Source organism: Mesoplodon bidens, assembly GCF_964165515.1.
Source record: "Mesoplodon bidens genome assembly, chromosome: X".
NCBI classification, from domain to species: Eukaryota; Metazoa; Chordata; class Mammalia; order Artiodactyla; family Ziphiidae; genus Mesoplodon; species Mesoplodon bidens.
Window position 1 is genome coordinate 38,105,934 of NC_138163.1, and position 24,369 is coordinate 38,130,302.

Below are 24,369 nucleotides of genomic sequence, written 5' to 3' on the forward strand. Positions count from 1 at the left end.
CAGTGACAGTGAGGAAGATGAAAAGAGAATGGAGCCAAGAAATATTTCAGAGGTAAAATCAGCAGGCCTTGGTGATCCATTGGATGGTAAGGTCCTGCAGCAGTTTGTGATAACCTGCAGGTTTCTTGTTTGAGTAACTGGGTAGATAGACATTGGTGACATTCACTGATGTAGGGGCAGTATAATAACCAGAGAAAAAGAAAGTTTGGGGTAGGGGCAGGAGGAAGCATTTTAATTACGCTTTGGATACTCTGGGCTTAACACCCACACGGAGATGTCCAGCAAGCATTTGGATAATATAAGCCTGAAGTTCAGGGGAAAGTCAGGGCTGGAAATGTAGATGGGAAGTCATCAGCACACAAGGGCTACAGAATACCTCAAAAGTGGATGGATCCTCAGCTACCATAATACAAAGTCAGTAGATGATGTTTAAAAAGTGTTTGAGGGGCTTCCCTGGTGGCGCAGTGGTTGGGAGTCTGCCTGCCAATGCGGGGGACACGGGTTCGAGCCCTGGTCTGGGAGGATCCCGCATGCCGCGGAGCGGCTGGGCCCGTGGGCCACAACTGCTGAGCCTGCGCGTCTGGAGCCTGTGCTCTGCAGCGGGAGAGGCCGCGACAGTGAGAGGCCCTCGCACTGTGATGAAGAGTGGCCCCCGCTTGCCACAGCTAGGGATAGCCCTCGCACAGAAACGAAGACCCAACACAGCAAAAATAAATTAATCGATTAATAAACTCCTACCCCCAACATCTTCTTTAAAAAAAAAAGTGTTTGACAAGAAATAGTAGAATGTGGAAAACAGCATGGTGGTTCCTCAAAAAAAGCAAACACAGAATTACCATATGATCCAGCAATTCCATTTCTGAGTATATACCCAAAAGAAATGACAGCAGAGACTCAAACAGATATACACTTGTGTTCATAGCAGCATGTTTGTAATAGCCAAAGACGGAAATAGCTCAAATGTCCATCAATGAATGAATGGATAAACAAAATATGATGTTGTGTGTGTGTGTGTGTATAAAATACAATATTATTCACCCTTAAAAAGGAATGAAATTCTGATATATATATAACAACTCAGACAACCCTTGAAGACATTTGCTAAGTGAAATAAGCCAGACACCAGAGGACAAATATTGTTCGATTCCATTTATATGATGTACCTCGAATAGTCAAGTTCATAGTGACAAGACCTAGAACAGTGGTTACCAGAGGCTGGCGAGGAAGGGAATGAGAAGTTACTGTTTAATTGATACAGAATTTCAGTTGGAGATGATGAAAAACTTCTGTAGATGGATAGTGCTGACGATTGTACAACCATGTGAATGTACTTAATGCCACTGTACACTTAAAATTAGTTAAAATGGTGAATTTTGTGCAATGTATAGTTTACCAAAAGAAAAAGAAAAAGAAATAGCAGGGGCTTCCCTGGTGGCGCAGTGGTTGAGAGTCTGCCTGCCAATGCAGGGGACACGGGTTCGCGCCCCAGTCCGGGAAGATCCCACATGCCGCGGAGCGGCTGGGCCCCTGGGCCATGGCCGCTGAGCCTGTGCATCCGGAGCCTGTGCTCCGCAACGCGAGAGGCCACAACAGTGAGAGGCCCGCGTGCCGAAAAAAAAAAAAAAAAGATATAGTAGGGTAATCCTATTCTTTTAAATGACTGATATAAACACCTTAAGAAACACTTCAAAGAGTGACTGCTGGAAAGGGGTGGGCATAGGGTCTTCTACTTATCACTATAAGCCTTTGGTACGCCTTTATTTCTTAGCTACATGCATGTATTACATTGAATAAAAACATTTTAAACTAAAAAAAAAGTGGATGAGATCACTGAGGGTGAGGTTGGGGTGTTTCTGGAAGAAGAGGTACCTTAGGGTAAAGGTTGCAAGAAACAATAACCCATTAAAATAAGGTAAGGAAAAGAGAGGGTTATTACAGGGATACGGGGAATCACTCAGAAACGTAGTCCAGTAAGCGCAGCAGCACCTCACAGAAACTCCAAAGTCGTCTGGGTGCCGCCTCCTCTGTGCTCGCTCTCATCACTCCCGTCTCCCTCCTATTCCTCTCACAACTCTTCCCCTCTCTCTCCTCCTCTGTCTGCTACTCCGCATCTCTCCCCGGATCATGATCTCTTCCTTGGTTCTCAGGGAGTGTTGCTTTTTTTTTTTTTTTTTTTTTTTTTTGCGGTACGCGGGCCTCTCACTGTTGTGGCCTCTCCCGCTGTGGAGCACAGGTTCCGGACGCACAGGCTCAGCGGCCACGGCTCACAGGCCCAGCCGCTCCCCGGTCTGTGGGATCTTCCCGGACTGGGGCACAAACCCTCGTCCCCTGCATCGGCAGGCGGACTCTCATCCACTGCGCCACCAGGGAAGCCCGGGAGTGTTGCTTTTATCTCCCACACCTGTTCCTCTGCCTGGCAGTATCTTCTAGTCACTCATCCACTCCCACAGCCACAACGGTAGCATCAGCCCCTGAGCCTGTGCCACCTCTCAGCCTGGTTCCCTGCGGTCCACTTCCTCCATCTCACCGCATTCCTGGGGGAGAGAATGGACTTCCGCAGATACGGTGTCCACTTCCCATTAGATAGCCATCCCTAGGCTCACTGGCTGTGTCTCCGGCTTTACCATCCCTTCCTGAGAGATGACAGGTTGGGAAGTATTGCAGTAAAGGAGATTTAAGCTGGGTGTGAACCCAAGATATAACTACCATCAACTAAGATCCTTGAGGAACAGAGGAGTAGGAGAATCTGGAGAAGAAAAACCAAGGAAAAGAGAGTTTCAAGCAGGCGAATGGTTGAGCTGTGTTAAATGCTGCAGAGCAAGAGTCCTTAAAGACCAAAAGTTGTCCATTGAGTTTGGCATTGGGGTGAATGAAAAGGAAGGATTGAGAACATCAAGTACGGACCATTCTTTCAAGAGGCTTGGATGACAAGGGAATAGCTGAGGCGGGGGACACAGGTTGAAAAGATTTTTCTTTTTATCAAAACAAAACAGAGGTTTTGTTGTGGTTACAAATGCAGCAGGGCATAAGGGGAAAGCAAAGAATTGTGAAGAGAGGAAGAGGTGAAAAGGTGGGTGTTGAACTGAAGAAGGGATACATTATCTGCTGAGATAGGTGGAACATCCTAAGAACTGCAGTTGTAGCTTTTCAATTCCGAGTCAGTCTTATATTTGTCATACAGACCAACCCTAACTGTGGAGCTGCTCTGAAGAGAAGAAAAGAGGGCCAAGGGCAGAACCCAGGAGAATGCCAACACTTAATGCAAGCGAGGGTCGACTCCAGATCTGATCATCCAGGGTGAATATTTAGTTTGGGTCTAGCTTTTCCTACTATTGTACGGCTCTGGATCCCTTCTTAACACCTAATTGGCTTCATGCCCCAGGAATGCAACTAATAACTTTTACAAATCATAATTCGAAAGGAAAGTATATAGCAATAAAGTCACATATCACGTTCTGGAAAGAGGACAGGAATGGGAATCATGAGAGCTGCTACCTTCCCTCTCTGGGTCTCAGTCTCCCTGTGTGTAAAAGTGAAGGGCTGGCCTCAGTTGTTTCAATGGCTCCTCCGGTTGGAACACTCTGATTCTTTGACTTCTGGTTTATCCCTACTTCTCTTGTAGCTGTATTAATGCTCTCCTACATTAATACAAATGGGTAGAAGCTGACCACATTCTTCTTCAAGCTCCTGATAACAGGAAAAAAATCTGAAGAATGTGGACAATCACAAAATATGACAAGTAAAAGAAAAGGAGAGTCAAAAGGAAAAAAATATGATTGGCCTCTTGCTACTAATGCCAGTGCCCAGGGACTTCCCTGGTGGCGCAGTGGTTAAGAATCTGCCTGCCAGTGCAGGGGACATGGGTTTGATCCCTGGTCTGGGAAGATCCCATATGCCGTGGACCAGCTAAGCCCGTGCGCCACAACTACTGAGCCTACACTCTAGAGCCCGCGAGCCACAACTTCTGAGCCCGTGCACCACAGCTACTGGAGCCCGCATGCCCTAGAGCCCGCACACCGCAACTACTGAGCCCACGTGCTCTAGGGCCCTCGTGCTGCAACTACTGAGGCCGCATGCTGCAACTACTGAAGCCCACGCGCCTAGAGCCTGTGCTCCGCAACAAGAGAAGCCACCGCAATGAGAAGCCCACACGCCACAACGAAGAGTAGCCCCCGCTCGCTGCAACTAGAGAAAGCCCGCTTACAGCAATGAAGACCCAATGCAGCCAAAAATAAATTAAAAAAAGAATTCACAGTCACTTAAAGATAGATAAATAAAAAATAATGTCAGCACCCAGCTGTGCAACAGTAAGGCTGTGTTCCCTTGAGATCAAATCAATGGCTCAGAAGTGGAAAACTCAAACCACTTTTTTTCTCTGGTCAAATCAAGATTTCCTACTCCAATATAAAATAAAAATTTAAAAATAAAGGAGAAAACATCAAGATCTACTCCCTATCCCCGCTAACTTTTCAGGAGATAGTGAATATTTTCCTCTCTTCATAACACCCCTCACAGTTGTCATAAGCATTAAGAATATTTTAATACATGTAAAAGAAAGGGTGTTTACTGTTCTCAGTTCACCAACTATTCCTACCAAACTTTCAGAACTTCATGGGGGGGAAATTAGACTAGGGACAGTGTGCCCTGCCCACCTGCTCCCACACTGCCAGCCAGGAACAATTTACCAGTGTCAACGCCTAGGTTCGTCACTCCTATTCTGAAGTTTAAAAATACTTTAAGAGTGGGATTGTGAGGAAAGAGCATGCTGTCATTTCTACAAAAGGATGGTAGAACTGATTTGTGTGTAAATCATATCCTTTCAGTTCTTTTTCCAGGGTCGAGGATGGGATTATTCACTCTCTTCTACACCCTCTCACCCTCTTGTGACCAAATGGCTTTCATTTGTGCCCGAGTGGCCAGGGATAGAGGTAAAAGCAATGGCCAAGAAATTAACCTGTTCGTTTATATCAGACCCAGGACCACGAATCAATCACACACGCCTGGAACCTCACCACCACGAGATAATTAGCGTGCAGTCCCACAGGCGGGCAGGGTATAGAGAATGAACAACTGAAGTGGAAAATCAGATGAACAAAAATGTAGGGGAGGTTGAAAATGTTCATGCCTCAACATGAAAGGCTCCGATTGCACCAGCTCTAAAGATGCATTTCTTTCCCATTCGCATTCGAGTCTCAAACATTTAACTAGCTTCCTAGGTGCACTTTATTTCTGTTATTTCTCAGAAAGCACTTCCTCTGTGACTATTACTTTGCAAAGGTTTGGACTATCTTACTGCTCAGTTCTCCCACTCCCTGGGCCACACCTCAGCTCACCTGCTTGGAGCCCAGGGGCCGTGGCCAGAAGCCCTCAGGAAGGCCACTGCGCCTGCCCCAGTGTCTCTGCCGTCCATCTGTTGCTCCGCTTATTTAACCACGGGCTGCTGTCATTATATGGTTTGAATTTGTTACAAATCAAGATGATAAACTGCACTTTTGATTATTCCTTTGCTGTTTGAAACACCCTTTTGATGCCCTAAGAGCCAACTTACCTATACATAAAATAAGCAGCTGTCTCTTTTATGAACCATCAGATTGAAAATGTGTCAACTCAAGCACAGTCTACCAGTTTACTAATTGTTGGCCTATGGCTAATTAACAGAAATGAGCTATGTTACTGGCAGACACACCGACCGTTACTTCATTAATTGTACGTGTCTGTGTGTGGCAGGAAGTTGTAAAATAACACTGGTGAAGAAGACCAGGGCCCTGGTTCACCCCGGGGCAGAAGGGGCGTTTGCTTCCTAAATGCAGCGTGCAAGGGTTGTCCTACTGCCCTCAGTGCCAGGGTAAGCCCAGCCACCGAGACTGACTCCCCTCCCTCACAGGAACTGGACTCGATTCACCCACCACCTGAAGTCTCCGATACTTGGCAGTCAAGTTCCTTTTACAGGTAGGACTTCAAGAGCGGCCTGCCTTTGGGGAGAAGGATAAAAGGCTATAAACACAAAAGAAGGGGAAACTGAATAAAAAGGAAAGCTCTCCTTCGATCAGAAGGTGCCTTTCTCCTTAGTTAAGTACACTGGATTCATAAACACTCTTTTATTGAATTGGGTTTCAGAGTTTTTACTTAGTATTGACTTACTAGGTAGATAAGACAGCAACAAACAAGGCATCCTTAAAACGTTACCTTCTAGGCAATTGTACTCATTCCTGTGCATGGGACTGGTTCTAGAATCACACGGAAGTTCCTGGGCAAGAAGCATATGTCTAGAAGTCCACTGGCCACTGCTGTCCTGGTAGGTTTCTCAAGTGGTGAGAGAAGTGATTTGAGAACAGTTCAGGCAGTCAGGGGTGCTGCTTTCTAGTTTTAGAACTCTATAATGCTTGTTTAGAAATTATAACCTACTTCTTGCCTCTCTACTTTTTTTTTTCGCCAGAAGAAACAGATTAAGAACTGGATAAGAGAAACATTAATAACTGTCAGTCATTTGACCAAAGGTGATTTCATTGCACACAGATTACACTGTTGCTGCACTATTACAAAGCCTGCTTAGAGGACTAATCAACAAAATTGGAGAGCAATTCTTAAGTAAAAAGGGATCTTAAAATGAACTACCGAGAGATACAACAATGTGATGAATCCCAAAGACATGATGCTGAGTGAGAGAAGCCAGTTTCAAAGTTACCTACTGTATGATTCTATTTCTATGACTTTCTCAAAAAGACCAAACTACAGGGCTTCCCTGGTGGCGCAGTGGTTGAGAGTCCGCCTGCCGATGCAGGGGACACGGATTCGTGCCCCGGTCCAGGAAGATCCCACATGCCGCGGAGCGGCTGGAACCGTGAGCCATGGCCACTGAGACTGAGCGTCCGGAGCCTGTGCTCCGCAACGGGAGAGGCCACAGCAGTGAGAGGCCCGCGTACCGCAAAAAAAAAAAAAAAAAAAAAAAGACCAAACTACAGTGATGGAGAACACATCAGTGGTTGCCAGGGTTTTGGGGCGGGGGTTGTGTGTGTAACTACAAAGGGGCAGCATGAGGGAGCTTGGGGGGATGAATCCAGATACAGTCTGTATCCTGACTGTAGTGGTGATTACATGAAACTATACATGTATTGAAATTCATAGAACTGTATACCAATAAAATCAATTTTTCTATATATTAACTTAAAAACTAATATTAAGGGAAAATGCACTTTTCCCATTGTTTGTTTAGTCCTCTGTGAAATCAAGTTTCGCCTCTGTAAAATCAAGTGGTAAGTTCAAGATGCTCCAGGTCTGAAGAACAGGCATGAAAAGGGCTCTTCGGAAAAGATCATAAAAACCCTCTGAGCTCCTCCTAAGGAAGGTGTTGAATCTAAGAAGGCGGCGGAGCATATGTTTGGAGGCGCTGGCCGAGCAATGGAATGGGGTTTGCAGCCCATCATCCACAGCTTCTCATTCCCCCTCAGAGCTCCTCTTGTGGTCTGAGCCTGCTGGCTGACTGACCAGGGTTAGGGGTGGCGACTGTTCACCATACAGAGTTAACAGGCCCATTCAGCCCTCACATATTGGCTCCATGAACAATGATCAGGCCAGTGATTCCTATGTTAGAGGGGCTAGGGTGGGGACAGGTTGGAGATACCCTATTTTGATTTCCTGGTGCGGCCCTCTGATATGAAGACATATAGCAAACGTTTGCTTTTTCATGGAAGTGATTTGCAATTAAATTTGGTTACTGAGAATTTCCAGAAGGTGAACAATAGCTGTTTGGATTATCAGAGGCTCCCAAAGGGGCTGCATCCCCAGGCTGGGGGAGTCACTGTTCTTTGTAACTATCTAGTCTGTAGCCAGATGGCCAACTAGTTCCATGCCCGTGCAATGAAGCAGATTCCTTAGCCCAGCTTCTGGCAAAATGTTCAAGGGCTCAATTTTTTGTCTTCATCTTTTTTTTAATTGAACTTTTTATTTTGAGATCATTGTAGAGTCACATGCAATTGTAAGAAATAATGCAGCGAGATACCACATACTCTTTAATCCAGTTTCCCGAAGGGGTAACATCTTGTCAAACTGTAGTATAATGTCACAATCAAGGTATTGACACTCCTGCAAACTGTTGATCTTGCCCAGATTTCCCCAGCTTTACTTGTAAACATTTGTTTGTATGTGTCTGTGTATTTAGTTGTATGCAATTTTATCGCATGTGTAGGTTCACGTATCCACCGACACGATCAGAACTGTACTATCACCAAAAGGATTCTTCCTCTGCAGCCACACTCACCTTCCATCTGCCCCATTCCCTAATCCCCGGCACCCCCTAACCTGTTCCCCATCGCTATGTTTTTTGTCATTTCAATAGTATTATATAAATAATCATATAGTACGTAACCTTTTAAGACTGGCTTTTTCTCACTCAGGAGGATTCCTGGGAGATTTATTCAAGTTATTACATGAACCGATACCCCATTTCTTTTTATTGCTGAGTACTATTCCATGGCACGGATGTCCTACAGTTTAACCATTAATCTGTCGAAGAATACATGTATGAGTGATTCAGTTTCTCTGCGTCCTCACCAGCATTTGGTGTCACTATTTTTTTATTTTAGCTATTCTGAGAAGTGTGTAGTAATACCTCACTGTGGTTTTGATTTGCACTTTCCTGATGACTTAGGTGTTGAACATCCTTTCATGTGTTATTTGCCACCTGTATATCCTCTTTAGTGAAACGTCTGTTCATATCTTTTGCCCATTTTCTAACAGGATTGTTTGAGTTTCCAGAGTTCTTTATGTATTCTAGATAAAAATCTTTTCTCAGATATGTAGTTTGCAAATATTTTTCCATTCTGTAGCTCATATTAATAGGATCTTTCATAGAACAAAACTTTGTAATTTTGATGAAATCCAAATAATAGTTTTTCCTTTTATGGATCATGCTTATGGTGTCAAGCCTAAGAACACTTTGCTGAGCCCTAGACCATGAAGATTTTCTCCTGTGGGCTTCTTTTCTACAAGTTTTATAGTTTTACACTTTAAGTCTGTGATCCATTTTGAGTTAATCTTTGTATACGGTGTGATGTTTAGGTCAACATTCACTTATTTTGCCTATGGATGTCAATTGCTCCTGCACTATCTGTTGAAAAGGCTACCCTTCCTCCATTGAACTGCTTTTACATCTTTGTCAAAAATCAATTGAACAAATTTGTGTGAGTTTATTTCTGGGTTCTCTATTCTGTTCCATTTATCTGTGTGTCTCCCTTCCACTACTACCATACTAGCTTGATTACTGTCGCTATATAGTAAGCCTTTACACTGGTTTATTCTTTTAAAAAGTTTATTCTTTATAAAAATCATTTTAACTACTCTAGGTCCTTTGCCTTTCCATATAAGAAAATTGGGGTGGGGGGAGCTACACCACGTGGCTTGTGGGATCTCAGTTCCCCGACCAGGGATGAACCCGGGCCATAGCAGTGAAAGCCCAGGATCCTAACCACTAGGCCACCAGGGAACTCCCTCCATAGAAATTTTACAATAAGCCTATCTATATCTATATCTACAAAAATCCTTGCTTGGGTTTTGATAGAGATTTCATTAACCTATAAATCAACTTGGGGAGAACTGACATCTTAGTATGTTGATTGAGTATTCCAATCTATGAACACAGTCAGTCTCTCAAATTACTAATGTCTTAAGTTCTTTCATCGGTGTTTTGTAATTTTCAGCATACAAATCCTGTACCTGTTTTGTTTAGTTTATACCTAAATATTTCATTTTCTTTGGAGCACTTACAAAAGGTGTTATTTTTTTTTAGATTTCCAGTTACTATATAGAAATGTAATGGATTTTTGTGTGTTGCTCTTGTATCATACGGCCTTGCTGAATTCCATTATTAGTTCTAGAGGGTTTTTTTTAAAGATTTCTTGTGATTTTGTATGCAGATGATCAAGTTTTCTGCAAATAGAGACAGTTTTACTTTGTTCTTTCCAACCTGTATGTTTTAAAATTTCTTTTTCTTGCCTTGCTTCACTGTCTAGAACTTCCAGTACAATGTTGAATAGAAGTGATAAGAGCAGACATCCTTGCCTTGTTCCAATCTTAAGAGCAAAAGCATTCAGTCTTTCACCATTAAGTATAATGTTAGCTGTATGTTTTTTGTAGATGTTCTTTACATGGTTAAGGAAGTTCCCCTCTAATTCCTAGTGTACTGAGAGTTTTTATCACAAATAAATGTTGAATTTTATCAAACGTGTTTTTCTGTGCCAATTGATACGGGCATATGATTTTTGTTTAGCCTTTTGATATGGCAGACTATCTTGACTGATTTTTAAAATATTGAACCAGGCTTGCATACCTTGAATAAATCCCACTTGGTCATGGTGTATAATTCTTTTATACATTGTTGGTTTCATTTTGCTAATGTTTTGTTGAAGATTTTTCTAAGTTCATGAGATACTTGTCTATAGTTTTCTCCCTTTTCTGCACTGCCTTTGTCTGGTTTTGGTATCTTTCTGGGACTCTGATATGAATGTTGGATCTTTTGCTATTTCCCACAGGTTTCTGAGGCTCTATTTTTTTTCCAGTCTATTTTCTCTCTGCTGCTCAGATTGAGTAAGTTCTATTGGTTTATCCTCAAGCTCACTGATTCTATCATCTGTCATCTCCACTATACTACTGAGCCTATATAGCAAGTTTTGAATTTCTATTATTGTATTCTTCAGTTCTATAATTTCTGTTTGGTTCTTCTGTATAACTTGTTTTTCCTTTGCTCAGATTTTCTATTTTTTTCATTTGTTTCAAGAGATGTTGCAATTGCTTATTGAAGCATTTTTGTGATGCTGCATTAAAATCCTTGTCAGATCATTCCAACATCTGATTCATCTTGGACATCAGTTGATTGTCTTTTCTCATTCAAGTTGTGACTTTCTGGTTCTTGGTATGATGGGTGATTTTTCATTGTATTCTGGACATTTCGGCTACTATGTTAGGAGACTATTTAAATCTTTTATTTTAGCAGGCAGTCAATGTTTAGGTTTAGCACACAAGTCCTAACCTACTTTTGTAGGCTGTGATTTCAATGATGATTTACTTTTCAGAGCCTCTGTGGTGCAGTTTTGGTCTGATTGGTTAATGTGGTGCTGATGGGGCCCTCACTGGTCCCTGCTGGTGTTGCCTGAAGGAGCAGAAGGTGCTTTACCAGGCTGCGTTGCCTGATGTCTCTAGGTGGAGGAAGTGAGTCTCTAGTCTGTGGAAACAACAAATCTTCCCTGGCTTTGCTTACTCTGGTGGAACCACACACACACACACTTGCCAGTGCTGTATGCCCTCCTGGTATCTCTTCTGGGGAGAGGGGATCCTTAAGACCATGGGGACAAAGGCTTCCTGAGCCAGACTACTTGTTGTAGTGGGATTTCCTCTTGATGGTGCCCCGGTTGCACAGTATCTTTTGGTGGGGTAGGGGAGTCTCTGGTCTGGTGGGAAAGGAAAGCACTTCCCCTGGCTGCTTATTTTCAGTGGGGCTCCCTGTTAGACTCCCTTTGCTGGAGTTGCCATGCTCACTTGGTGTTGTCAGCAGGACTCCCATTCAAACCAGAGGGAGAAGGAGCCTATCTGAGCCACTGTTGCTAGGTTGGGAGCTGGGAAATGCTGGGCCTGGGTTGCCTTCTTCTGTTGGGTAGTAAGTCATAAGGCTACCATAGTGTTCCTCCAGTCCTGGAATTCCTAACCATTCTGCCGTCCTCTTTACATCTTCTAGAATTCTCCTTTGGTTGCCTCTTGAATTATTTCTAGGATTCATAATTATACTTAGCTGGGAGGAGCAAGGAGAAATGAGTCTATGCCATCTTGTCCAGACTGGAAGTAGAAGACCAATTTTGCACTGGCTTCTGCTGCTGCTTCTCCTCGGAATGACTCAGGCTTTCATCTGCCACCCTTTCCTTGGCAAAGGGAAACTCAGGAGGCTTTGCTTTGGTTAATATAACAAGCTCCCAGTTTGGGGGGTTTTGTTTGTGTGTATGTGTGTGTGTTGTTTGTTTTTAAGAAAGGCTGGCAGACATCAGCCCTGAAGGAGCAACTGTGTTACAGTGGGGCAAACACTCTTGATAGGATGCTGAGTCAGCTGTGGATCTGTCTTGCCTATAAGGTACTCCTGTGCCACTGTACTCACAGGATCATATTTTGAGGAGTCAGAACAACCAGAGTTTGGTATTTCCAGACAGGATGGTGGCAGAAAATAAGATTTTAAAATATTCTTCCTTTGCATAAAACCTTGGCATATCAGTGTGTGGCATACTCTGTGCAGCACTGGTCCTCAAGGAAAACAAGATGCCACTGGAGAACACTGCCTGTTATGGTAGGCTGAATCATGATTCCCCAAAGATGTCCACATCCTAATCCCTGGGACCTGTGGAAATGTTACCTTACATGGTAAAAGGGACTTTGCAGGTGTGATTAAGTTAAGGATTTAAGAGGGGGACATTATTGTGGATTATCCAGGTGGGCCTATTCTAATTACAGAGTCTGTATAAAAGAGAGACAGGATGGTCAGAGTTAGAGAAGGCAATGTGAAGCAGAGGTCAGACAGTGAGAGAGAGGTTTGAAGATGCTATGTGTTGGCTTTGAAGATGGAGGAAGGGGCCAGAAGCCAAGGAATGCAGGTGGCTTCTGTAAGCTAAAATATGGCTGATTTAAAAAAAAATAAATTTATTTATTTATTTATGGCCGTGTTGGGTCTTTGTTGCTGCGTGCAGGCTTTCTCTAATTGCGTTGAGCAGGGGGCTACTCTTTGCTGCGGTGCACGGGCTTCTCACTGCGATAGCTTCTCTTGTTGCGGAACATGGGCTCCATGTGTGCAGGCTTCAGTAGCTGTGGCTCGCGGGCTCTAGAGTGCAGGCTCAGTAGTTGTGGTGCATGGGCTTAGTTGCTCTGCGGCATGTGGGATCTTCCTGGACCAGGGCTCGAACCTGTGTCCCCTGCATTGGCAGGCAGATTCTTAACCACTGTGCCACCAGGGAAGTCCCAAAATGGCTTATTTTAAACTTCTAATCTCCACAACTGTAAGATAATAAATTTGTGTTGTATTAAGCCATGAAGTTTGTGGTAATTTGTTATAGCAGCAACAGGAACTAATACACTGACAGAGGGCAAGTGACATGATCAGGGTAGGAGGTCAGGGGGTATCGCAGAGTAGTAGGAACATGGCTGCTGCTCAAGGACATGCTGAAAACATGAGACTTCAATCTGGAAAGGGGAAACCTGAGAGGAGACTGATTCGAAGTCTAGACCACTGCTGAAAAATAGAACTTTCTGTGATGATGGGAATGTTGTGTATCTGCATTCTCCAGTACGGTAGCCACTAGCCACATGTGACTACTGAGAACTTGAAATGTGGCTAGTACTACTGATTTACTCAATTAATTTATATTTAAATTGTAAAAGCTTCATGTACCTAGTGGCTACTTGTATTGGACACAGCAGACCTCTACCATTAAAAAGAGTGTGGGTAAGGTAAATACAAACTTATTCATTAAATCCTTCAATGCTAGAAAACTAGCCCAAAATAGCTATATCATATTAAAGAAGCACCAACACTTCTCTGGAGATCAGATTTCTCATAACCTCTGCCATAATATAACCACAAACCTAGAAAAGAAAAAAACATCCAAACAGCATGTCAAACTGCCACCATAAAATCCATGAACTTCACAGGAGGTGTATGGGGTCAGTCCTTGTTCAAACACCTGTACATTAGAAGAACATAGAATATGCTGATCTCAGCCTCTGACACCAAAAAGAGTAAAGCTGGAAACTAAACGAGATAGAATTTCAAAAGCACAGAAATCCGGGACCCATTTAATAGGGAAAGACATATTCCTACATGCCTCAAAGGTCCAGGGCAAAAGCAGATGGTCATAATGGCCATTCTGAGTCACAAAGGAAGGTTATACTATGTTCTGAATTATCTGTTTAAGAAGACAGTGAATGATGTAATCTTTTTTTAACATCTTTATGGGAGTATAATTGCTTTACAATGGTGTGTTAGTTGCTGCTGTATGACAAAGTGAATCAGCTATATGTATACATATATCCCCATATCCCCTCCCTCTTGCATCTCCCTCCCACCCTCCCTATCCCACCCCTCTAGGTGGACACAAAGCACCGAGCTGATCTCCCTGTGCTAGGCAGCTGCTTCCCACTAGCTATCTATTTTACATTTGGTAGTGTATATATGTCCATGCCACTCTCTCACTTCTTCCCAGCTTACCCTTCCCTCTCTGCATGTCCTCAAGCCCATTCCCTACGTCTGCGTCTTTATTCCTGTCCTGCCCCTAGGTTCGTCAGAACTATTTTTTTTTAGATTCCATATATATGTGTTAGCATACAGTACTTGTTTTCCTCTTTCTGACTTACTTCATTCTGTATGACAGACTCTAGGTCCATCCACCTCACTACAAATAACTCAATTTCGTTTCTTTTTATGGCTGAGTAATATTCCATTGTATATATGTGCCACATCTTCTTTATCCATTCATCTGTCGATGGGCATTTAGGCTGCTTCCATGTCCTGGCTATTGTAAATAGAGCTGCAATGAACATTGTGGTACATGACTCTTTTTAAATTATGGTTTGGTACATGACTCTTTTTAAATTATGGTTTTCTCAGGGTATATGCCCAGTAGCGGGACTGCTGGGTCGTGTGGTAGTTCTATTTGTAGTTTTTTAAGGAACCTCCATACTGTTATTCATAGTGGCTGTATCAATTTACATTCCCACCAACAGTGCAAAAGGGTTCCCTTTTTTCTCCACACCTTCTCCAGCATTTATTGTTTGTAGATTTTTTTAACATCTTTATTGGAGTATAATTGCTTTACAATGTTGTGTTAGTTTCTCTGTACAACAAAGTGAATCAGCTATATGTACACATATATCCCCATATCCCCTCCTTCTTGCATCTCCCTCCCATCCTCCTTATCCCATCCCTCTAGGAGACCACATAACACCGAGCTGATCTCCCTGTGCTATGTGGCTGCTTTCCACTAGCTATTTTACATTTGGTAGTGTATATATGTCCATGCCACTCTTTCACTTCGTCCCAGCTTACCTTAGAAGAGAGAAAGAAAAACTCAACAAAGGAAATGGGTAAATGCAAAACAAAACAAAACAAAACTATCCTTCCAGTGTCATGCAAAACCCCTATTTTTAAGGTTCCAGCCACTATGCTATACCATCCACTCCAGCTCCTCGTCACTGTCACTTACACAGGAATGCTATGCACCAGGGTTGTAACTCACTTCAAGAACTCTCTCACCATTACCATCAACACCATTCTCACCTCATCCTCCTGCCTTACCTGCCACACAACTTCCAAATTTGGATCAGTGAAATCATCAACCACTGCTGTTTCTATGTCCATTCTGCTGAGCCCTGGGGGGAGGAAATAACATATCAGTACAGACAGGATCATCTTGAAAAGCATGGTCTCTGTGGAATATTACATAGCAGTTATATACACAATAAATCTATATGTGCTGATGCGGAACAATATTCAAGGCACCTTAAATTAAAAAGCAAGTGATATCACACCCCTGAGTATGGCAATCACCAAAAAGATAGATTGTAACAAGTGTTGGTGAAGACGTGGAGAAACTGGAACCCTTATAGGCTGCTGGTGGGAATGTAAAATGGTGCAGCCACCTTGGAAAACAGTGTGGCAGTTCCTCAAAATGTCAAACATAGAGCTACCATATGACCCAGCAATTCCACTCCTTGGTACATACTCAAGAGACATGAAACTTGTATTGGAATGTTCAGAAGAGTATTACTCATAATAGCTAAAAAGTGGAAACAGCCCAGTGTCCACCAACTGATGAACAGATAAACCAAATGTGGTCTATATGTACAATGGAATATTATTCAGCAATAAAAAGAATGAAGTTCTGATTCATGCTATAACACAGATGAACCTCAAAAACGTGTGCTAAGTGAAACAAGCCAGTCACAAAAGACCACCTATTATATACTTCCATTTATATGAAAGTCCAGAATAGGCAAATCTGTACAGACTGAAAGGAGATTAGTGGCTGCTTAGGGTTATGGGTGGGGATTGTGGATAAGGGGGTGATAGCTAAAGGGTACAGAGTTTCTTTTTTTTTTTTTTTTTTTTTTTTTTTTTTTTTTGCGGTAGGCGGGCCTCTCACTGTTGTGGCCTCTCCCCCTGCAGAGCACAGGCTCCGGACGCGCAGGCTCAGCAGCCATGGCTCACGGGCCCAGCCGCCCCGCGGCATGCGGGATCCTCCCAGACCGGGGCACGAACCCGTGTCCCCTGCATCGGCAGGCGGACTCTCAACCACTGCGCCACCAGGGAAGCCCCAGAGTTTCTTTTTGAGGTGATGAAAATGTTCCAAAAACTGACGATGGTGGTGGTTGCACATATCTGTGAATGTAACTAAAAACCACTGAACTGTACACTTTTAATGTGTGAATTGTATGGTACATGAATTATAGCTCAACACAAATGTTTCTTTTAAAAAAAAACCCAAGTGCTAGAATAATGCATGTACTATGAGTTCATTTACATAAAACCCCAAACTACATATGCATGTAATATAAACATTTATGAATGTATGTAAATATATAGAAGATGATTTGGAAGGCTACCCACCCATCTGTTAGCATTGGTTACTTCTGGAGAGGGAAACAGGATTGCCTTCTGTACTATCACACTTTCCTGTTTCTCCTCCTACCACCCTAGTTGTTCCTTCAAGTTGCTTTTGTAAGCGTTCCTTCCCCTGCCCATCTCTTTTGAATCTCATTCTACTCTTCAGGCTCTCCTTGAAGTAATCCCAAGCTCATACATTTCCCATGGCTTCAACAACCTCCATCCATATCCTGACTCATTCATTCAGCAAATATTCATTGAGCACCTACTAGGTACTGTGCTAGTACCTTTGATTCCTTCCTCTCCCTCATCTCTCATCCCTTATCCAGCAAATTCCACCAGTCCTCTCTCCTATAAACATACTCTGTCTCTCTACTTCTCTCCATGTCCGTGGCCTCCACTGTAATGCAAGCTACTGTCATCTCTCCCAGATCACTGCAACAGTCTCCTCCCCAGTCTCCCTGCTTGCATAGGCCATTCTGCACACAACAGCCAGAGCCCGCTTTTAAATATATAAATCAGCTCATATCAGTCTCCCTGCTTTGAAGCCCTCCAAGGACTTCCGAATACACTTTGCATAACATCTAAGCTCTTTGCTTTGACCTAGTAAGATAGAGCCCTTGTCTAAATCTCTGATCTCATCCCATCCTTGTTTGCTATGCTCCCAGCTATAATTTGCTCCCTCCTGAGGGTCTTTGAACTTGCCTAAAATGTTCTCTCATCATCCACGTCTCAGCTCCTCAGTGAGGCCTTCCCTGTTCATCCCAACTAAGTAGGCCCCGAGCCTGGTCAGTGTCTCATCGCATCTCCTGTTTTACTTTCTCCCAGCACTTACTGTCATCTGCAGTTGTTTCATTTATTGGTTTGCTTGTTCATTATGTTTCTTCCATGCCACTTGAATGTAAGCTCCATGAGACTGGCAACTCTATTTGCCTTGTTCCTGCTGAATCTCTAGCACCTAGAAGGTACTCAATGAATATTTGCTGAATGAATGAGTCGGGAGATGGATGGAGGTTGGTGAAGCCATGGGAAATGTATGACCTTGGGATTACTTCAAGGAGAGCCTAAAGAATAGAATGAAATTCAAAAGAGATGGGCAGGGGAAGGAATTCTTACAAAGGCAACTTGAAGGAACAACCAGAGTGTCTGACCCTCAGGTTTTTGGCTGAAGCAACTAGACAGATGGTGGGTGCCATTCACTGAGACTGGAAGATAAGGGGAGGAGCAAGCGGGGTTGGGGATTGCTTCAAGAACTGAGTTCTGGACATGTTAAATTTGAGATGTGTATGAGTCACCCAACTGGAGATCCTAAGTAGATGGCTAGTTATAGAAGTCTAGATAGACTTCGCTGAGGTGGTCAGGGCTAGAGATGGAAGTTTAGAAATTGAATTCATCAATATAGATACAGTATTTAAAGCCCCGGGAATAAATAACCTAGGAAGAAAGCAGAGAATGAGAAAAAGGGGGCCTGATGCAGAGTTCTAATGTCTCCCACATTTGTATCTCCAGTCCTCACCTCCTTCTCCCAGGAGTTCCAGAACTACTATCAAATGCCTTACATAAACCCCGTGTGTCCCAAAATGACTCCATCGACTTCCTCTTCAAAACTGGTCCTCCTTCTGTATTCACCAGTCAGTTGGACCTCTTCGTAACATCTCCAGTACAGTTCCCCACCTTTCCATCCCCGTGACAGTTACCTTAGGTCCTCAATCTCATCAACTCATGCCTGGATGACTACAATAGTTTCTTAGCTGGTATCTCTGCCTCCAGTATTGACCCCCGACTGCTGCCAGTAGGGTCCTTCTAAAATCCCTTGATCATGGTACTTCCTTACTTAAAACCTTTCAATGGTTTCCCATTGTTCAAGATAAAGTACAGGACTTCCCTGGTGGCGCAGTGGTTAAGAATCCGCCTGCCGATGCAGGGGACATGGGTTCGAGTCCCGGTCCGGGAAGATCCCACATGCCGCAGAGTAACTAAGCCCGTGCGCCACAACTATTGAGCCCGTGTGCCACAACTACTGAAGCCCACGCGCCTAGAGCCCATGTTCCGCAACGAGAAGCCACCGCAATGAGAAGCCCACACACCGCAATGAAGAGCAGCCCCCCTTCACCGCAACTAGAGAAAGCCCACGTGCAGCAACGAAGACCCAATGCAGCCAAAAATAAATAAATAAATTTATTTTTTAAAAAAAGATAAAGTACAAATTCTTAAACTTAATGTATAAGGTCTTTCAGGACCTGCTTCCTGCTGACCTTTTCAATCCTGTCTTCCACTTACTCCCTCTCCCTTACATCCCAGGCATACCAATTTATCAATTGCCTTTAGTTCTCTGGATGCATCATCCTTGTTTATTTCTACAAACATGTACCTGCGATGCACCCCACCACTACCTGTTCTCCAGCTCTATGAAAAGTTTTGCCCTCCAACCAAGCCAACTTGCTCTCTTCTTTCTTGATGTCCCCTCAGCATCCTGAGCATCTTCCATCTTTATTTTCTGTAGTATCTTATTGTACTTCTATGTTCATGTAGCTCTCTCCCTCTACTAGCCTATAAGCTTAATGAGGGCAGGGATGGTACTTCCTTAGCTTTGTTTTACCAGCACCTAATATAGTGCCTAGCATATAGTAATCACATACATCAGCCAATATTTATCAAGTGCTTATCAGTGCCAAGTAATTCTATAAGTGCTTTACATGTATTGATTCATTTACAACAACCCTATGAGGCAGGTAGTATTATGCCCAACTGACAAATAGGAAATAAAGACAAATAGGAAATTAAGTAACTTTGCTCAAGTTACACAGCTAGTAATGGATACAAGCCCAGTCAGTCTAGCTCCAGAGTCTGTGCTTGTAATCACTAGTCTCTCAGCAAATGCCTGTTCAATGAATGTGAAATTGGAAATGTGGGACATGTGACTTTTTTTCATGTTATTATTCTGACCTTGACTATTTCATCTTTTCTTTCATTAAAAAATCTCATTTCATTCAGAGCTCAGACACAATACAGTTACAAAATCAAATAACAGATCCTGTGCTGTGGAGCTCACGGGAGTCAATAAGGGCAAATGTCATTATCCTCACACCTCCAGGCACTTAGCAAGTCAGGTTGATTTACTGATGTTCAGCGACTAGGGCCAAAGCACAGAAAAGTAAGATAGGACAAAACATCATAACATCTTAACATCAAAACATCCTGACAGCAACCACTTACTGAGAGCCCCATAGATGCCAGGCACTTTGTTGAGAGTTTTACATGGATTACCTCATTCAGTCTTTCCAACAGCCCTCTGTGATGTCTGTACTGTTAGGCTCCCCATCTTACAGATGAGAAAATAGGCTCAAAGAGGTTGGATAACTTGTGCAAGGTTGCAGAGTTAGTAAATGGCAAACCAGGATTTATGCCAGGGCTGCCGGCTGCAGTCCGTGCTTTATTTTTTTTTAACATCTTTATTGGAGTATAATTGCTTTACAGTGGTGTGTTAGTTTCTGCTTTATAACAAAGTGAATCAGCTATACATATACATATATCCCCATATCTCCTCCCTCGTGCGTTTCCCTCTCACCCTCCCTATCCCACCCCTCTAGGTGGTCACAAAGCACCGAGCTGAGCTGATCTCCCTGTGCTATGTGGACCGCCCCACTCACCCTTGTCAACCGTGACTCTAGGGCTGCACTGCCCCCATTGGACAAACACTAGCCATACACGGCTAGGTCAATTTATTTATTTACTTTTTAAATTTTATTGAAGTATAGCTGATTTACAATGTTGTGCTAATTTCTGCTGTATAGCAAAAGTGACCCAGTTATAGATATATATATATTCTTTTTCATATTCTCTTCCATTATGGTTTATCACAGGATACTGAATATAGTTCCCTGTGCTATATAGGACCTTGTTTATCCATCCTATATATACTAGTTTGCATCTGCTAATCCCAAACTCCCCATCCATCCCTCCGCCACCCCCTCTCCCCTTTGGTAACCATAAGTTTGTTTTCTATGTCTGTGAGTCTGTTTCTGTTTTGTAAATAAGCTCATTCATGTCATATTTTAGGTTCCACATATAAGTGATATCATACATATGGTATTTGTCTTTCTCATTCTGACTTAGTTCACTTAGAATGATAATCTCTAGGTCCATCCATGTTGCTGTAAATGCCATTATTTTATTCTTTTATATGGCTGAGTAATATTCCACTGTATACATGTACCATACCTTCTTTATCGACTCCTCTGTTGATGGACACCTAGGTGGTTTCCATGTCTTGGCTATTGTAAATAGTGCTGCTGTGAACATCGGGGTGCTCGTATCTTTTCGAATTACGGTTTTCTACAGATATATGCCTAGGAGTGGGACTGCTGGATCATATGGTAGCTCTATTTTTAGTTTTTTGAGGAACCACCATACTGTTTTCCATAATGGCTACACCAATTTACATTCCCACCAACAGTGCAAGAGGGTTCCCTTTTCTCCAGACCCTCTCCAGCATTTATTGTTTGTAGATTTTTTTGATGATGGCCATTCTGACCAGTGTGGGGTGATATCTCATTGTAGTATTGATTTGCATTTCTCTAATAATTAGCAATGATGAGCATCTTTTCATGTAGGTCAATTTAAATTAATTAAAATTAACTACAACTAAAAATTCAGTTCCTCAGTCACATCAGCCACATTTTAAGTGCTCAAAAGCCACATGTGGCTAATGACTGCCATATTGGAGAGTGCACACAAAGCACATTGCCCTCATCACAGAAGGCTGCATAGGTCAGCGTGGCACCAGAGGGTAGGTTCGGTGAGCTTCTTGTAACTGCTGCCCCCCTTCTCTCCACCCTGCCAGTCTGGCTCTTCTCACTTCAGCGTCTTGGGGAAACTTTGAGGCATACATTAAGGTAATAACTTTCATTATCATCCCCTCCATCATTCACCTCCTCAGTAATATCACCCTTTCTATCCACTGCCTGCAGCTCACCCTCGTGCCCCATCCCAGTCGCACCCTCCCCTCTCCAGTTCTGGGGAGACAGGGGTCCTGTTGTTATTCATTCTCATTGTGCCTCCAACCAACCCAGATGATCCAGTGCAGGACAGGCACTTTACAGCCACAAGAAGCAGAGATCCCTGACTGTCATCCGCAGCCACACCCTGTCTCCCCACCTGCTGCCAGCTCAGCTCTCCAGAGGGAGGGCTCACCCTAACCCTGGCCCAGCCGGCTGCTGAGGTGCAGCCTCCTGTGGCCACCACGACTCCAATATGATTTTGGAGCTGGTGAAAAGGACCTGGAACCTTTCTAAAATCACATGTTACCCGATGTCAATGGCATCTAATAGGATGCTAGAAGGCAGGCTGGTTATATATGATCTGCTCTGCACACAGGGATGAGTTGGGAAGAAAGGAGACAAAGCAGCCAGGGATAGGGGAGCTAAATAAGATACACTCAATTACCCATGGTCATGGAGAACAGACATGGCAGCTTATTAAAGCCAGTCAACAATCCCAAAGGCACTCTGGAATTCATCATACGACGCAGCCATAACCTACCTCTGAACCCCAGGGGATTTATCCATCTAATTAATTTTTCTCAGACTGATATTAAAATGAGTGTATATTTTCCAAGCTGATCCTAACTGATGTCTAGAGAAGTGGGCAATGGCATGCATACCGGGAAGGGTAAAGACAGCCTAAAATGATTAATTTGCCACCGAAAATCTCAATGTATGTATTTGAGAGTCACCTGTACACACTGTCCAAAGAAGAATTCTGCCTGTCAAAGCAACTAAAGAGTTGAGCCACCTAAGACTCTTCTCGGAGGCCCACATCGAAGATGTAGGAAACGGTCAAGTCAAGCTGGATGTCTCTCAGTCCATAATGCCCCCAGTCACAAAATCAGAGACACCCTGCTGATTCCCAAAAGGTTCTCACGCAGAAGCAACTTCACTCCAGTGCATGTCACTTAACAGCAGGGGCTATAGTAGGGAAAGGAGGGGTGGGCAGGCTCTGTCCCCACCCCGTGACGTGTGGGCCACACCACCTCTGAAAACACAGCTATAAAACAGGGACCGTAAGTAACACTCAGGGTTCTGCTTCAGTCATGCTTCAAGTGAGTAGAGCAGAGTGATAATGGAGCATGGAAAGGACAAGGGGCCAGAAGAAAGAATCAACATTGCTGAAAGCAAGAGTACTCACGAGACATGTATTGGTTTCTGCTTTCCCTCTGAAGGGGAGAAAGTAGGTCAACACACTCAAAGAACTGTGACCAGGAACAGTGGGTCTGAGAGGGAGGCACTGGCTGAGTCCTGCCAAGGTGAAGCAGTGAGACACATGCCTTTCACTTTCAGGCATTTGTCTGAGGTCACTTGGCCTTGGGAAAAACTCGGGCTGTGAATCCCTCGGTGTGTATTCTCTGCAGGCCCTCGGAGTTGGGTGCAAGGGGAGCCTCACATTTTACGACAGACATCTAAATGATTGGCTGGCGTGAGCTGGCAGGCACAGGAATGTTTATGAGCAAACTGCCTGCTTTGGCTTTCAGACAAGGTGGACAAGGCTCGGGGCAGCGTGGCTAAATATAGACAGCACAGGGGGCCCAGAACAGGAGAGCTCAGTTTCATTCCCAGGTCTCTCGGTTAACCTGAGGCAAACTCCCTGAGTGTCTTTCTTTCATGGACTGATTTGTTCTTGGTAAGGCAGGAGCACTGAGGAAGATTTCCCAGGCCTAGAGCAGGGGGTCACACTGAGTCTGCTGCATTTTCTTGCCTCATCTTCCCTCAGCGACCCAAGTCTGGGGAAAACACCAGACTTGTGATCAGGTGGGAGGTGGAGTCACCGATTCACGTATGGAAACAGGACAAGCTGTGATGACCCACTGGCGGCTACACGAGGGCCCCTCAACAAGCTTGCTGCCCAGTCAGAGCCAGAAGGAGGCTGACTGACCCCTGGTCTAAAGGTAGAGGTGTTAGAGAAGCATACCAGAGGCGCCAAATCAGAACTCTTGCTGCATAGCACACAGCTACGAGGCAAGCAGTGTGAAACCCAGGAATTTAGGTGGGCAATTTTAGGAGGAAGTTCAAAACCCAGGCAGTTCCTGCCCTCTGTCACTGCTCATATGCCATTCCTTTCCTCAGCAAGACGCTACTTGTACAGAAGCAAAGAACCCAGACCAAGGCGGCTGCTTGTCCAGTCCAGTTAGAGGGCAGTGTTCTTAGGAAAAACCGGGACTAGCCATGGAGCAGGGGAGGCCGAGCCCAAGGAAACTCTTCAGTATTTCCCGCCCCAAGGCCCTCGGCCCTACCCTCATTCCTGGACACTTCCGCCAGAAGTCACTATATATCCCTGGGTGGCAGGAATACCTGGGAGGAGCTACTATTTTTTTTTTCCGATTATAAAACTGATAAGTGATTATTGTATAAAATTGAGAGCATAAAGGAAAATAGAAACTAGAAAATTTTAAAAATCACTATAATCCCATCACCTAAAGATTACTACTGTTAACAGCCTTTATGTAAATTTGGAGTAGTCAGGCCTGGATTCAAGCCCTGGCTCTATTGCTTACTTACAGTGTGACTTTGGGCAAGTTACATAAGCTCTCTGAACCTCAGTTTTCTTATTTGCAAAATGGGAATAATCATAGCACTCACCTTAAAGTGTTGTTTCAAGGATCTGAGAATTCCCGTGAAGAGGTGTAGTCGTCCCTGGCAAATAGTAAGTGATCAATAAGTGCTGGCCATCATCACCACCACCATCAT

At 43.7% G+C, this 24,369-nt stretch overlaps 1 long non-coding RNA gene across 8 annotated transcripts in view; it reads right to left on the reverse strand.

The window, feature by feature from the left end:
* The window catches only part of LOC308608502, an 82,405-nt gene that overhangs the window by 31,084 nt on the left and 26,952 nt on the right, over positions 1 to 24,369 (reverse strand). For 7 of the 8 annotated variants that reach the window (XR_014014176.1, XR_014014177.1, XR_014014178.1 and 4 more), the window contains 2 exons: positions 24,262 to 24,315; positions 15,320 to 15,393 (listed from right to left, as the gene is read on the reverse strand). This is a non-coding gene — a long non-coding RNA (uncharacterized lncRNA). Of the gene's footprint in view, positions 1 to 12,661; positions 13,024 to 15,319; positions 15,394 to 24,261; positions 24,316 to 24,369 lie in introns of those variants that run through there. The other variant, XR_014014183.1, reaches the window with a different exon arrangement.